This window comes from Mastigoproctus giganteus, chromosome 5, assembly GCF_048544385.1.
Source record: "Mastigoproctus giganteus isolate SK-2022 chromosome 5, ASM4854438v1, whole genome shotgun sequence".
Taxonomy (NCBI): Eukaryota; Metazoa; Arthropoda; class Arachnida; order Uropygi; family Thelyphonidae; genus Mastigoproctus; species Mastigoproctus giganteus.
This window is the reverse complement of record NC_143579.1, coordinates 134,331,344-134,348,664: the sequence shown is the minus strand read 5'-3', so window position 1 is coordinate 134,348,664 and position 17,321 is coordinate 134,331,344. Positions and strand designations below refer to the sequence as shown.

Below are 17,321 nucleotides of genomic sequence, written 5' to 3'. Positions count from 1 at the left end.
AATGCCTTGATCTAATGGCTAAATTAAAGAAGTTGTATTAGGTGGTAGGAACATTACTTAAACATTTTGGATGACTTAAACCTTTTGGATGGCTGTACGTGTTATCCAATAGTAATAAAACTTTTTTTAAATCTAGATTTTTCCACTTTAAATAGTTTTCCACAGCTTGCACAAAACAATTTAGAAACCATTCTTTAAATAAATTGGCAGTTACCCAAATTATGTCTAAGTTCCTTAGGCATAATTTAGGGCTGGAATTTAATTCACAACAAAAGAAATTATCCCAATACGATTTAATAATACATACTCAAAGTCAACTTTTTATGTCTCAAACAAGCAAGTTCAATAGCACAAAACCTAACACGAGGATTTCCCAATATTTATTTATTTATTATTTATTTATTTTTTTGCATAACAACTAGCAAGTCAACAGCGGCGATTCACAAAAAATAATGGAAATGTCGAAAAATTACATTCAACGTAATAGCAGAGTTTTCTCCACACAAAAGCTCAGAAATGTGTTATACAAGGTTTGCCGCAATTCTCTAACCGTGTTATATAGGTACCATGTCGTGCAAGGATTTCCACAATTTATCAGTCATGTTAGAGCGAAACCGTGTTATATGGACTTTGCCTGTACATATGAAGGAATGTACTTCTCAAGAACAGAAGTATGGGCGATAAATGAGGAAGAGTAAAAGTTTTTTTCTGTCATTTTGAAAACAGTAAACGGATAAACACCGATTTGGGTTTGCATTAGCAACACTTACTATTGTATAAAATACAGCCTGTACATGTTTTAGCATGGATTCAGCAAGGTGTTGCAGGGTGTTCTGTGGTAGTACCACCCATGTATTGCACAGTGTGTTCAGTAATGTGCACATACTGTCAGGTGGATGATTGTAGCATCAGCCATCCTTTTCCAGGCTCCCAAACATGCACTATTGGGGGTGAGATCGAGTGAGTTGGATAGCCATGGAAGGATTCATTTTCATGTTCCTGCACTCAATTAGCAACCTGTCAGGCCTTGTGGTATGGCTTGCTGTCTTGTTAAACAATACTGGCATTGTCTGGATACTGTCATTGTGAAAGGGTATACTTGGTTGACAATAATAGAAAGTTGGGCATTCCCATCAAGCCGTTGATTACCAGTGATCAGATGGCATACCACATAAACAGTCCCCATAACACTGCTTTCTTGCCAAATGTGTATATGCATGTCAGCATGATAGAGTTGGAGATGGGATCTGTCTCGCCATGCAACAGATCCCCACATGTCAGTGATCATCCTTTGGTTCCCCTCACTAATCTTGTTCTTCTCTGCGCCTGCCCCAGAAGATTTGCATCCTTCCACAAATGAGGCTTACAGCATGCATCTCTTTTTACTCTTAACACACAGCCTAACAAAGCCTAACTGTAAACCTAACACAGCCCATGTTCTGTGAGGCCCCCAGCAGGCCCCGAAATCCTTAAAACATTGCTTTCCAGGCTGCATTTCGTATAAACGTTTATTACTGTTAGTACTTGTAGGTAGTAGGAACTTACTTTGTAGAGATGGTATTCATTTGAACAAAGGTGGTGCAAGGATTTTTGCCACTATCATTGAGGATACTCTAAGGGTTCAGGGGAACTGCTAGTTAAGAGGGAGAAGGGTAGTTTAAATCCACACATTTATCTGATGATATGGGTCAAAGTAATGTTAGCACTCACCACATGAATTCTTGTTTGTTGCCACTACAGTTGATGTCGATAGGATGTTCTGAGGATAGCAATGTTTCAAATGAGAAGGAAGATATAGCTTGGGATACAAATCTAAATAACTTCAAGGGTTGTGTTAGGGTTGTAAACTATAGAAGATTACTCAATCTCAACTTTGTCTACAGTAATGTCAGGAGCGTTGTCAAGAAAATGACCGAATTTGAACTCCTGGTTAGAACATGCTGATATAATAGGACTAAAAAATGAATAGCAAATGCTTAGAAAACAGTACTCACCTTGTATAAATCTGCAATAAAATATTTTTTGGTAGATGGTGGTTAAATTTAGGTTGGAAGAAGCATTAAAAAGAACTAAGGCGGGGAATGGGGTGAAAATATTTTAAACAGATTTTAAAATGAGCGCAAGGAAGTAGAAATGCAGATCTCCAATCCTTGGTTGTCATAAAGAGGTTAAAAACGTAAATGAAAAAAGAGGGCTTCATATTGAAGAATTCTGTAGCTCGATCTAAGTTTAATAATAGTGATGGCAGAGTCAACAAGGGGGGGTGTGGTTGTGGGTTTGAGCATGGGTTGTTAACTCAGTGCAGGATTGACTTGTCTTGAAACTATTGAAGTGGTAGTATGCGTGGGTATTGGAAGTTGTGGAGGAACCGAATTTGGTGGTAGTGCTGCGGATGTAACAGATGTCGCAGTTCAGTTGACATTTTATGAGAAGACTGGTGGTGCCAATAGTCGTTACAAAGGACTTTCGCGAGTAAACCGTCATCAGCTGGCAAATGGAAGAAAAGTGAGCGCGTGTTGTATTTAAAGTTATCTAAACTCCCATGATGCTCTTTTTGACACGTGGGAACTTTAGCCGCGAGAGGTTCCAAGCTGGTGAAAGGTTGAAGGGAAGTTTAGCGTTAATAATGTTGAGATCAGAATGGTGTCGGTACCATTCGATGGTGAGGGCTTCATATTGAAGAATTCTGTAGCTCGATCTAAGTTTAATAATAGTGATGGCAGAGTCAACAAGGGGGGGTGTGGTTGTGGGTTTGAGCATGGGTTGTTAACTCAGTGCAGGATTGACTTGTCTTGAAACTATTGAAGTGGTAGTATGCGTGGGTATTGGAAGTTGTGGAGGAACCGAATTTGGTGGTAGTGCTGCGGATGTAACAGATGTCGCAGTTCAGTTGACATTTTATGAGAAGACTGGTGGTGCCAATAGTCGTTACAAAGGACTTTCGCGAGTAAACCGTCATCAGCTGGCAAATGGAAGAAAAGTGAGCGCGTGTTGTATTTAAAGTTATCTAAACTCCCATGATGCTCTTTTTGACACGTGGGAACTTTAGCCGCGAGAGGTTCCAAGCTGGTGAAAGGTTGAAGGGAAGTTTAGCGTTAATAATGTTGAGATCAGAATGGTGTCGGTACCATTCGATGGTGAGGGCTTCATATTGAAGAATTCTGTAGCTCGATCTAAGTTTAATAATAGTGATGGCAGAGTCAACAAGGGGGGGTGTGGTTGTGGGTTTGAGCATGGGTTGTTAACTCAGTGCAGGATTGACTTGTCTTGAAACTATTGAAGTGGTAGTATGCGTGGGTATTGGAAGTTGTGGAGGAACCGAATTTGGTGGTAGTGCTGCGGATGTAACAGATGTCGCAGTTCAGTTGACATTTTATGAGATATATTAAGTTATTGAGATCATTGATGGGATATTTGTGTGTATCTTTGTAAGAATTAAATAGGGAACCTAGTTTATTGTAAGTGGAGAAGGTGAGGGAGATGTCGGTATCTTTGAATGTACGTCGGAATTGTGCTGCGAGTTCACTATGGTAAGGGAGAACTATGCGAGTATTTGTCTTGTGACTGTGTCTGGTGGGATTATTAATACTGTTTTTAACGGTGGATATTGTGTGTTGGATGAGTTGAGGGGGATAGCTCCTGGCTATGAATTTATCAGTAAGGTATTGAAGTTCATTGTGTAGATCGTTTTGTGAAGAGGTGAATTTGATAGCGTTGTAGATTTGGTTGTGTAGGACGGCTTTTTTGGTACTAAGGGAATGATGTGAAGTGAAATGTAGATATTTACCGGATGTAGATATTTAAAGGGAGATATCCCTTTCATCCTACAAGCATTACGCGTACTTCTAACAGCTGATGACACTTTAATGGAACGTACCTCTCTTTCAGTTGACCACATCCTTGAACTTACCACTCTTTTACTAGACGCTAGATATTTTAGATTCAACAATAAAATTTATCGACAAACATTTGGTTTACCAATGGGTTTAGGCATTTCTGCCCCCCTTTCTGAAATTTATCTCGCTACTATTGAAAACCAAATTTTACAACCTTTCCCCTCTGAAATTAAATTATACATCTGCTACACCGATGATATCCTAATAATAGGCAACAGAACAACCATAGACAATCTTTTTTTAAAATTCAATACAATACATGACAGGCTAAACCTTACCCTCGAAATTGCAACGGACAACCAGATTAATTTTCTTAATCTTACTATTTATACAATGGACACAAATTTAAATACCAAGATTTTCAAAAAAAATACGCACACTGGTAAATATCTACATTTCACTTCACATCATCCCCTTACTTTTGTGAGTAAACCGTCAACTGATGACGGTTTACTCACGAAAGTCGTTCGTAACGACTATTGGCCGCCAGTCTTCTCTCTTTTTTCATTTACGTTTTTTAACCTCTTTATGACAACCAAGGATTGGAGATCTGCATTTCTACTTCCTTGCTCATTTTAAAATCTGTTTAAAATATTTTCACCCCATTCCCCGCCTTAGTTCTTTTTAATGCTTCTTCCAACCTAAATTTAACCACCATCTACCAAAAAATATTTTATTGCAGATTTATACAAAAATTTTATTTTGTTTCTCAGAGCAAAACTGGAGTTACAATTAATAAGCTTTCGGCTGGGAGGCAGCCTTCTTCAGATTGAATACGTGAATGGCAGTTGGAATAGAGATGTGCACTGCCAGGATGGTGCGTGAGGCGCGTGGTTAATTGTTTGTTGATGTTTGTGGCTGTGACATATGGTGGTGACGTGGCCAGCGTTTGTCTATGGATAGAATTACTGCCTCTGTGATGGGGTTAACTTGGCAACCACTGTTCCTGTTCAAAGAGGCATCCGAGCATTTTATATTTAACGATTCCAATCAGGTGCGCTTTAGGTGATGGTGGGACCTGTCCACAACCACGACATCGCGGTGTGGGTCGATGTTGTGGCGGATTGTCCAGACATGCTCGGCGATAGCTGAGTGTTCTACATCTGCCAAACGGATCGCCCTTTTATGTTCTGAGAGACGTTTCTCGAGTCGACGTCCAGTCTCTCCAAAGTAGCAGCTGGTGCAGTCACGGCAAGAGATGCGATAGACCAAACCGCTCTGTAGAAGAGTGGGGAAGGGTGTTTTTACGTTGGAGATAAGAGAACGCAGTTTCTTCTCTGGGAGTTGGATGCATTTTATCCCATATGATTGGAGAATGCATTTTAAATGCATTTTATCCCATATTAGAGACACACCACTAAGACCAATTGTATCCTGCTGTGGATCACCGACTTACGAGCTGTCCAAGTTTGTCTCGAGACTTCTTTCTCCTCTAGTTGGCAAGACCACCTACACCGTCTCCAACAGTGTTGTTCATAGAAAGGATCCACTCTATATCCATCTCACAAGATCAGGTCATGGCTCGTTCGATGTAATATCACTATTTACCTCCATCCCAGTGGAACTTGCCATCTCTTGTGCGAAACAACTCTTGGACAACGATGAAACCCTTAGCGACAGAACTAGGCTGACGCCTGATGACATTTCCCCCGCCCTCAGACTGTGCTTAACAGGGGGTGCAATCATGTTTAATGACTCAATCTACCAGCAGATACATGGCACAGCCATGGGTTCCCCTGTCAGCTCTGTCACAGTAAACATCGTGATGGAGGAGTTAGAGGGACGTGCGTTTACACACGCGCGAGATCACATCGCCTTTTGGTGTCGCTATGTAGACAATGTGTTCGTTGTCATCCCTAGAGACTCAGGTCAACGACTCCTAACCCACCTCAACTCACTATCGCCCTTCATAAAGTTTACGATTGAGCTGGAGTCGAACAACTCTATACCATACCTAGATACACTTGTCCGGCGCGAAGACACATGCTTGAAGACGACAGTTTATCACAAACCTATGTGTGCTGGCCAATTTACCAACTTCCGGTCAGCACACACGCGGGGCCACCTCCTCTCCACTGCCCGAACCTTGCTAACTCGCGCCTGGATACACTCCAGCTCCGCAGATGAAAGACGCAAAGAGATCACCAGAGTCAAAGTAGACCTTACGAGGTGTGGCTATCCCATCGACGTCCTTGACAGGTGTGATCTACAGGCACGCGACATCGTGAAGACCAACAGCAACGCCAACAGGGTCGAGTCATCCACGAGGGCATTTATCCCATACTACCCAACCTGTCACAACAGATCGGTAGAATCCTAAAATCATATGGGATAAAATGAATCCAACTCCCAGGCAAGAAACTGCGTTCTCTTATCTCCAACGTAAAAACACCCGGCCCCACTCTTCTACAGAGCGGTTTGGTCTATTGCATCTCTTGCCGTGACTGCACCAGCTGCTACTTTGGAGAGACTGGACGTCGACTCGAGAAACGTCTCTCAGAACATAAAAGGGCGATCCGTTTGGCAGATGTAGAACACTCAGCTATCGCCGAGCATGTCTGGACAACCCGCCACAACATCGACCCACACCGCGATGTCGTGGTTGTGGACAGGTCCCACCATTACCTAAAGCGCACCTGGTTGGAATCGTTAAATATAAAATGCTCGGATGCCTCTTTGAACAGGAACAGTGGTTGCCAAGTTAACCCCATCACAGAGGCAGTAATTCTATCCATAGACAAACGCTGGCCACGTCACCACCATATGTCACAGCCACAAACATCAACAAACAATTAACCACGTGCCTCACGCACCATCCTGGCAGTGCACATCTCTATTCCAACTGCCATTCATGTATTCAATCTGAAGAAGGCTGCCTCCCAGCCGAAAGCTTATTAATTGTAACTCCAGTTTTGCTCTGAGAAACAAAATAAAATTTTTCATAATGAATCCAGAGCACGTAGGCCTTTTTTACTAGATTTATACAAGGTGAGTACCGTTTTCCAAGCATCTGCTATTCATTTTTTAGTCAGATTTATCATGGTATTATAAAGTTACTATAATTTCACTATTGATATAATAGGACTAACAGAAATGTGGTGCCACCTGGAAATTGGTCATGACAAGTTCCACTACAGTATGTATAATGTATTTAGGGAAGATAAAAGGGATGAAGGGGTCATGCTTTTAATCAAAAGCAGCTTTTTTAGCATTAGTAGAGGCATATGATGCAAGAAAGCAAGCTTATACATTTGGAGTGAATGGATGGGTTTTCACCCATCCATTCACTCCAAATGTTTATCTAGTTCTGCCTTGAATTTATTTAAGCTATGAACTTCTACAAAGATAGATGGAAGTTTGTTCCTTTTATTTTATTATTATTTATTTTATTTATTTATTATTATTATTATTATTTATTATTATTTTTTTTTTGGCTGGTGCAGCACAAGCCATAGGCTTCCTTGCACCATGTGGCCATTGCTAATACTAATACTAAATGTTTTTGGATTGCACCCTTAATCACTGCTTCTAAGATTTCTCCTACCACTGAAGTCACACTAATCAGTCTGCAGTTACTTCACTCTTAGAACCACTTTTATGTATTGGAAATACATTGGCACCTCTCCAATCTGAAGGAAATCTCCCTTGAGTCCACAGATGCCCTTATAATTTTAACTCGGTGGTTTTTAATACACTTCTTCATGCTCTCCCTCAAAACTACAAGGTATATACCACCTACTCCGAGCCGACCGGGCTAGCCGAGTGGGTAAAGTACCTGCCCGGCAACCCCAAACGTCGCGGGTTCGATTCCCGCCTCGGGCTTGGATCAAAGTACTGCAAAAACCTTGGGAGGTGCAATATGGCCACAGAAGCCGATGCGCCAACAACTACCAAATCAAAATCAAACCACCTACTCCGAGGGCCTTATTCGCCTTTATGCTCAAAAGTTTTTTCTAATAAACAAACATCTGTAATTACGATAACACTAATTTCATATGGCTAATCCTCACTCACACAGCCTCTTCTCAGAATAAAGGGTATTTTGTCAGTAAAGACAGATGCAAAGTAGCTGTTTACTTCATCTGCAACTTCAGCTGGGTTGTCTAAGACTTTCCCACACCCAATGCACAAGGGTGAAATCTGATTTGCTCTTTTTCTTCCTTGTATTCACATACATAAAATATTCCTTGTCCTCATTTTTTGCTCTCTTAGTGCTTTTTCATATGCAGCCTTGGCTTTGTTGACGTATTTGTGGTACTGTTACAGATTAACTTGTACCTGTTGTAGGCTTCAGTATTAGTATTAGCATTAACAATGGTCACATAGTGCAAGGAAGCCTATGGCTTATGCAGCACAAGCCAAAAAAATAAATAAATAATAAATAAAAAAAATAATAAGAAGAAGAAAATAAAAAAAATAATAATAATTAATAAGAGAAAAGGAAATAGACAACCTATGCGGTTCCCTCCTCTCATAAGTAATTGCGTATGCGATATTGGATAATTGCAAAGGGGTGCTCTTATGAAGAAAGGCTTAAAGTTCTGCAAATTTCAGCACCTGGAGAGTAGGCACCTGTGAAGTGATCTGATTGAGATGTATAAGGCCTTCAGTGAGTCGAGGCGCCTCCGTAGCCAGGTGGGCAGGAGCAGCAGTGCATAGCACATACTTCTTGATTAGACCGTGGTTCGAGCCTGTGACCACCAAATACGGAGGATGCGGAAAGGTCACGGAATGACCACCACATATCCCCGGAGCAATATGGCTTTAGTTGTTAATGCTCCTAAAAACCAAATAACAACAACAATGGGTTGAGCAAGTTGAATGCTGATGGGATTCTTCCTCTTGCTCAGATTAAGAACCTGATGAGGCACAGATTCAAATCAAGGAAAGACAGTTGTAGAATAGATGTGCGGAAATTTGCCTTAACCAGCGGATAGTTGATTGGTGGAACAGACTTCCATCTTTTGTTGTGAAAGTTGATAGCCTAAATAAATTTTAAGGCTGAGCTGAATAGGCATTTGGAACAAATAGAAAGGGTGAAATGGGAGGTTTTTTTTGGCTGATGCTGCATAAGCTTGCTTTCTTGCATCGTATGCCTCTGCTAATGCTAAGTCTATCTCTGTCACTCTGAAGAAGCTCTGCTTGGCAGTGATCATTAACTACTCTACCAACGTTTACATCATCTGCAAATTAAGCATAATGTCCTCTATCCCTTCATCGATGCCATTTATAAAAATCAATAACAGCAGTTATTGATTTTCTGCCTAATACCAATCCTTGTGGAACACCACTTCTTGCATCAACCCAATCTGAGGAATAATCATTTATCACAACCCTCTGCCTCCTGCCCTGAAGCCATCCAGCTATCTGCCTGAGGATTTTCCTTGTGATTCCAACCTGTTCCAGCTTATGAAGTAACTGCTCATGTGGGACTGAGTCAAATGCTTTGCTGAAATCCAAATAAACAATGTCGAAATTATTCCCTAAGTCCAGCCCTTGAGTTACCCTGTCAAAATAGCTAATCAGATTAGTTAAACATGATTTTCCCTCTACAAAACCATGTATCCTTCAGAATTCCATTTCTATTTAAATGATCCCGAATTCCATCCTTGATCATTGTCTCCATAATTTTCCCTACTACTGAAGTTAGACTGACTGGCTGGTTAATTTCCCACTTCACTCTTAGAACTGCCCTTATGTATTGGAGATACGTTGGCACTTTTCCAATCCAACGGAATCACTCCTGAGTCCAATGATGCTTTCATAATTAGTGTCAGTGGTTCCATGCACTCACATGCCACCTCCCTTAAGATTATAGGATATATGCCATTAAGTCCAGGAGCCTTATTGATAGATAGATATGGCATTCTGAAGGACACACAACATGGCTTTGTTAAGGGTAAATCATGCATAACTAAATTAGTTGGCTATTTTGACACAGTTGCCAATGAGCTGGATTTAGGGAATAATTTCAACCTAGTTTATTTTGATTTTAATAATGCATTTGAGTCGGTCCCAAATGAGAGATTGCTGTATAAGCTTGAACAGGTTGGGATTACTAGTAAGATTCTAAGATGGATTGCTGGGTGGCTGCAGGTCAGAAGGCATAGTTGTGATTAATGAATATTCTTCAGATTGGTGTAACATCTTGAATGGCTTCAGCAAGCTGAATTCTGATGGGATCCTTCCACTTGTTCAGATTACGAACCTAAGGGGGCATAAATTCAAATTAAGAAAGGACAGATGTAGAATAGATGTGCGGAAATTTGCCTTTAGCCAGCGGGTGGTTAATTGCTGGAACAAACTTCCATCTGTCGTTGTGGAAGTTGATAGGTTGAATAAATTTAAGGAGGAACTGGACAGGCATTTGGAGGGAATGGTGTGATTTTTTTTTTTTTTTTTGGCTGATGCTGCATAAGCTCATACATTTGCTTTCTTGCATCACATGCCACTACTACTACTAAATCAGGAGTGGGGTCTCTCAAGTATCGGTTCTTGGACCACTGTTGTTTTTCATTTTCATAAATGGCATTGACGAATGGATAGAAGATGTGATGTCAAAATTTGCAGATGACTTAAAGATTGGCAGAGTGTTTAATGATCACTGCCAAGCAGCACTTCTTCAGGATGACTTGAATAGACTTCAGATATGATAAGAGAAGTGGCAGCTGTGTTTTAATGCTGTTAAATGCAAGGTCTTACACTTGGGGAATAGCAACCCACAAACAAACTATACACTTGGTGGGGTTTAATTAAAAACAGTGGAAGAGGAAAGAGATCTGGGAATTACGATATGGGCAGATATGAAATTTTTTTAACAGCGTAAACAGGCAGCCAGGAAAGCCCATGGTGTCTTATCAGTGATTTATCAAATGCTATCCTGCAGAGATATGGAGGTTATAATCTCACTGTACAGTATAAGACAGTTGTGAGACCAGGTTTGGAATACTGTGTTCAAGCATGGAGGCCTCATCTAAAAAAAAGACATTGATCTTCTTGAACTGGTCCACAGATGGGCAGCTCAAATGGTGAGATCGGTAGAAGAAAAACTCCGATTATGTGGGCTACTGAGGTTGGCAACCAGGCACCTTGGAGATGATATGATTGAAGTTTATAAGGCTCTGAGAGGGATTATTAAAATGAATTAAGGTGGAATTCTCACTGTTCTAAACAATTCCTGAACTAGGGGTTATAAATTTGAATTACAGGGCTACAGGTTTAGATTAGATTGTCGGAAGTTTTCTTTTAGCCAGTTAGTTTTTGATAGATGGAACAAGTTGCGCTACAGGTAGTTGAGGCTGACAATTTAAATAAATTTAAAGGTCTACTAAGTTCTTACTTCTTACCTGCGTGAGGAGGGAAGCATATAATTTGTTTTTTATGTACTTAGTTGCATTTTTTTTTTCCAGTGCAGCAGAAGCCTGCATATTCCGTTAGCATTAGCATTTGTAAAGGTATGATGCAAGAAAGCAAACTTATACAGCATCAGCCAAAAAAAAAAAAAAAAACCTCTTCTCTTTTCACCCATCCACTCGCTCCAAATTGTTTGTCTAGTTCTGCCTTGAATCTATTTAAGCTATCAACTTCTACAATGACAGATGGAAGTTTGTTCAAAATATTAACTGTCTGCTGGCTGAAGGCAAACCTCCACACATCTATCCTACAACTGTGTGTCCTCAATTTGAATTTATGCCCTCTCAGATGATTATTTTGCACAAGAGGAAGAATCCCATCAGCATTGAGCATGCTCAAACCATTCAAGGCTAAAAGATTAGCAGAGTGTTTAAAGTTTATACACCTCAATTGGATCACCTCGCAGGTGCCTAGTCTCCAGACACTGTAATTTGCAAAACTTAAGCCTTTCTTTGTAAGAGCAACCTTTTGTTACATTCACTAATCTTGTTGCCCTTCTCTGTACTCGTTTTAGCAGCTCTAAATCCTTCTTAAAATGAAGCCTTCAGACCTGTATACAGTACTTAGGTGTGGTCTGACCGTTGCAAGGGGATAATCACCTCCTTATCCCTGCTAGAAAAATTCCTGTATATCATTAACAAGACACTATGAGCTACTCTTGCAAACCATCTGCACTGCTCAGAAAACTTCATATTTGACTGCACAATTATCCCCAGGTCCTTTTAATTCTCTACCACTGTCAGTTTAGTACCAGACAGTGGATACATTACTCTGGGGTTACTGCTTCTCGTATGCAATACTTTACATTTGTCAATGTTAAACTTCAGTTGTCACCTCTCAGCCCATCTGCTCAACTTTTCTAGATCCTGTTGCAGCAGCGTGTCATTAACAACCCTGTTAACCTTCATATCATCTGCAAACTTAGATATTAAGCCTGATATACCAGGGGTGGCCAACAAGTCGATCGCGGCTTTAATTTGGGTCGATCACAACGAATTTTAAATATATATTTGATCCCAGGGGCTCACATCTATTGAGTATGGGCTTGGCAAACCCAGTGTCCTGAGCTGAATATCATCATTCTTCTCTTTTTTTTTCTTGCTTTCTTGGTGATTCCCTTCTACTTCTGACTCTCTCTCTCTCTCTCAGGGTAACACAGGAAATTTTTTTTTTTTTTTTGGCTGGTGCATAAGCCTCAGGCTTCCTTGCACCTTAAGGCTAATAATAATAATATAAAAAAGATCCCCAGAGGCTCACATCTGGTGAGTATGTGCTTAGCACACCCAGTGTCTTGAGCTGGATATCATCATTTTTCTCTTTCTTGGCGATTTCCTTCTATTTCTCTCTCTCTCTCTCTCTCTCTCAGGGTAATTCAGAAATTTTTTTTTTTTTTGACTGGTGCAGCAGAAGCCTGAGGCTTCCTTGTATCATATGGCTAATAGTAATAATGATAATAATAATAATATTAATAAATAGATTAGTCAAAATCTAAATGTTGTTATTATTATTATTAAGCGCTCCACTGCATACACTTCACTTATTAAAATCCGTCGAATCACGTGACTACTCTTGTTGCCGCACAGCCGCCAGGTTTGTCTAGTGAAAATTCATGCTGTTACGTTGTGAAGAGCATAGTGTATGTGTCGAATTGTTATTTAGCTTACTGGACAGTAGGCTAAATTAATAACTGGACAGTACTTATATGTTAATTTGATTTAAAATGAATACTATGAAAAAGAATAAAACATATAATTTTCATCAAGAGTGGGAACTAGAATACTTTTTTGTAATGATAAAAGAAACATGTTGTTTGATTGCAACCCTTCCGTGGCTATAATCAAAAAAGGAATTTTAGAAAGGCACTTCAACACACTCCATGGTAAATACCAATCAGATTTTCCACAAAATTTCTTCATGACACCTAATTTACAATCTAAAGTAGTAACTGTAGCATCATTTAAAGCGAGTTATTTTCTTGCAAAAAATGCAAACTATTTTATGATGGTCAATTCATCAAAGATGCATTTTTAGAAATAACAGATTCTCTTTTTGAAAATTTAAGAACAAAAATGAAAGTTAATTAAAATGAAAATGAAAAGTGCTCTTCAAGATCAGCAATTATCTCAAAATACTGTGATGCGATGCATCGAAATAATGAGTAAAAATGTGAGCTCATATTGCTAATGGTGTGTCCTTTTCTTTACAACTGGATGAATCTACAGATGTCAGTGATACAGCTCAATTGCTCGTTTTCATTCGTATGGTTTTGATGATTCTGCCACTAGAGAAGAACTGCTGGGTATAGTTTCGTTAAAAGAAATAACTAGAGGTCTTGATATGTTTAACGCATTCAAAAATTTTATTGAAAAAATTAAATTACCACTCTTTAAGCTCGTATCAATAACAACAGATGGAGCTAAAGCAATGACGGGGCATCTTAACGGATTCATCGCATTGTGCCAAAAGGATGGTGAATTCCCAGATATTTTGAGTTACTGCTGTATCATCCACCAACAAGTGTTAGCCAGCAAAAGATTAACTTCTAAGTGTTATGGACATCGCTTTCAAAATCGTGAATTCCATCAGAGGACAGTCTCTTCAAAGGAGACTTTCAAAATGCAACTCGATGAAAATGAAACAGGTCTGATGTTACACACAGATGTGAGGTGGCTGAGTCGGAGTAAGTCTCTACAGAGATTTCGAAATTTGCTGAATGAAATTAAAAAAATTATTGATCAAACTTTTTTGGGGAGATGCTTATCAGCAGCTACAAGATATGGAGCGGTTGTGTAATCTGGCTTTTTTTGGCAGATTTTAGCAGTAAATTAAGTGATCTGAATTTGGAATTACGAGGAAAAAATAAAAATGTGGGTGACATGATTAGTAGTATTTCTGCATATAAATATCAATTTTTGGCAATGGCTAAGGATCTCAAAGAAAAAAAATCCAATCATTTTGCAAGTATGCAAGATCACTTGCAAAAATATCCTGTTTTTGAATTTAATAGTGAGAAATATGTTTCTGAAATTGAGAAAGCTGTGGTTAATTTTAAAACCAGATTCAGTGATTTCAAAAGAATTGAAAACATTGTTCAATACATTTCTTATCCATTTAATGTTGACTTAGATACGAAACAAATTGCAGAAAAAATCGCTGAGATTTTTCACATGGAGAAAATATTACTTGAAAATGAAATTATTACATTGTGAAACGATATCTTCCTAAAAGCCATCAGAAAAAGATTTTTGGAAATATGTTTGCCGAGAAAAGTACCCAAATGTAAAAAAATGCAGTGAACTTTTAAATTCCTGTTTTGGTTCCACATATCTGTATGAATAGTATTTACATTTGAAACAAACAAAGGCAAAGAATCGCTGTTATCTTACGGATTTACATGCAGAAGGTTCCTTATTGTTGGCCTTATCAAGTATAACCCTGATTTTGAAAGCTTGGTAGATGACACGAAGACACAAACTTCACATAATTTAAAAATTTAAATACATATGAATTTAAAATAAGAATTCTGAATTGTATTTAATTTTAAAATTTATAAACAACATTTTTCAATATGTGTTGATTAACTTTTTTAACCATGTGCAATGAAATTCTTGAGATGGTAGTTCGCGGCACATTTTGAAGAAAAAATGTAGATCGCATCACAAATTAAGTTGGCTACCCCTGTGATATACCATCATCAGTATCATTAATAAATACAGAAAATGACAATGGACCCAATACTGAACCCTGGGGGACTCCACTAATAACATTAGTCCATGAAGAGCAGTATCCATCGATTACCACTCTCTGTATTCTCCCACTCAACCATCCCTTTATCCATAGCAGCAATTTGCCTCTAGTGCCACAATGCTCCAATCTATGCAGCAGTCTTCCGTGTGCAACAGTATCAAAACCGTTATAAGATCCAAATATATGATATCAAAATTATTCTTTGCATCGAGTTCCTTTGTGACCACATCATAGTATCCAATCAGATTGGTCAGACAAGGCTTCCCCTTAACAAACCCATGCTGTATCCGAGCTATAACTGAAGTCTTGTCTAGTTGATCCTGCACTGCTTCTTTAACCAGTGCCCCCATTAATTTCCCTGGAACAGAAGTTAAACTAACAGGTCTGTAATTACTTGTGTCCCACTTTGATCCTCCTTTGTGAATTGGGATCACCTTTGTACAACTCAAGTCCATGGGTATCTCCCCTGAATCCAAGGAAGCTCTCATAATTATGGCTAAGGGTTTGCTTACTGCCTTTGCTGTCTCCTTTAATACAGGGTGAGTCACGAAAAAGTAGCCCGTCAATGAAACTACAATGCGATGCATGCACAAATGGGTTCACATTATAGCCTTAGCAGCTTATGTGCCATTAAATGCTCATAACAAGTGGGTAAATGTATAGTACATTACCTGCCATTAAAGAATATGTTGGAAATGACCTCCTTGGACCGCAAGACAGTGCTAAGCCTGTGTCAGCATGTTTTGGCAAACTCTCTGCAACACTGTACCATCGATGCCCGTGATAGCAATACAAATGTTCTCCTGTAATTCCTGAAGAGTGTATGGGTTCGTCTCATAAACTTTCCCCTTAAGCCCCAAAGGTAAAAATCACATATGGACAGGTTTGGGGAATGTGGGGGCCATGAAACTTTGCTGACGGTTCTTCCGTCTGGAAAGGCTTCATGAATTCAGGCTAGCACTCTGTGGGACGTATAGCAAGTGGCCCTATCTTGTTGAAATGTGTACCACTCCTGCTCTTCAGGGGTTAATTGTGCATAAAAGCTTTCAGATATTGCAAGGTATATCTGAAATATACAATATATTATCTGTGTTAACAATTGTCTCAAAGAAGATGTGCCCTACGATCCACTCTGCTGATATGGCACACCATACTCCAATTTTTTCGTCATGAAGTGGTTCTTCGTGGAGTTGGTGCGGATTTTCAGTTGCCCAGTGCCTTGTGTTTTGAGAATTGATGTGTCTAGATAAATGAAACCAGGCTTCATCTGACATAAAATATTGAGTTGGATCTAGTGTCCCATCAACGATACTGTTGAGGAGCCAACTGCAATAATTTACACGTTTCACTTTATCTGTCTCTTAATTCTTACATGCTTGTTACACGAAACGGCTTCAAATTTAGAGAGTGCAGTACACGTGCACATGTTGTCTGACTTACACTGACTTTCTGGCCTAATTTCCGGATACTCTTCCTGGGGCTTAATTTCATCCTCTCACGAATATCGCACACTACAGTTGGCATATGAATAGATGGGGCTATGTTCTTTTTTGCATTGAAGACACTTCCTGTTTTGCACCACTTCTTCATCAGTTGCTGTATAGAACATTTTTCTGGTATCCCAGCAGTGGGGAATTCTTCTGCAAACATTCTTCTTGTTAACTTAAATAAACCCATACGCACATATGCCTCAGCAATTGGAACTCTTTCTGGAACTGAATAGCTCATGATGCAGAAAACTCTTACACACACACACTCACACAATCGTACACTAGACACAAACTTGATTATGTCCAGAAAAACAGTCTTCCAACGAGATTGACCCTGGGGGGATGCATGCTACTAATCTATGAGGGAAAGATTTGTTTATTTGTTTGTGCAGGTGGCTAGTCGCGTGTTGATTGGCTGCTGGTTCTTTCAAGCGTGGAGCAGCGGGCTACCTTTTTGTGACTCGCCCTGTATAACTGGATAGATCCCATACATCCCAGTTGCCTTTCTTATGTTTATCTTTAACAGTTTCTCTTCCACTTTGCTCTCAGTTATTACAAAATCAGCTAGCTCACTGCCAGAGTTTAATTCACCTCTGGTGTTCCCCTCCCTGAATAACTCTTCATGTATGAATGTAGATGCAAAATACTCATTTAGTTTGTTAGCTACCTGAGCAGGATCATCAACAGTTGAACCATTGATATCAAGTGGACCAATCTGATTCATCCCCTTCCTTCTAGAGTTTACAAACTAAAGTAAAGAACTGTTTGCTGTTTT

The 17,321-nt window shown here is 39.5% G+C and overlaps 1 protein-coding gene across 1 annotated transcript in view; it reads left to right on the top strand.

The window, feature by feature from the left end:
* The window catches only part of LOC150085710 (RNA-binding protein 42), a 209,564-nt gene that overhangs the window by 67,650 nt on the left and 124,593 nt on the right, over positions 1-17,321 (top strand). The gene's annotated exons all lie outside the window — the stretch shown is intronic.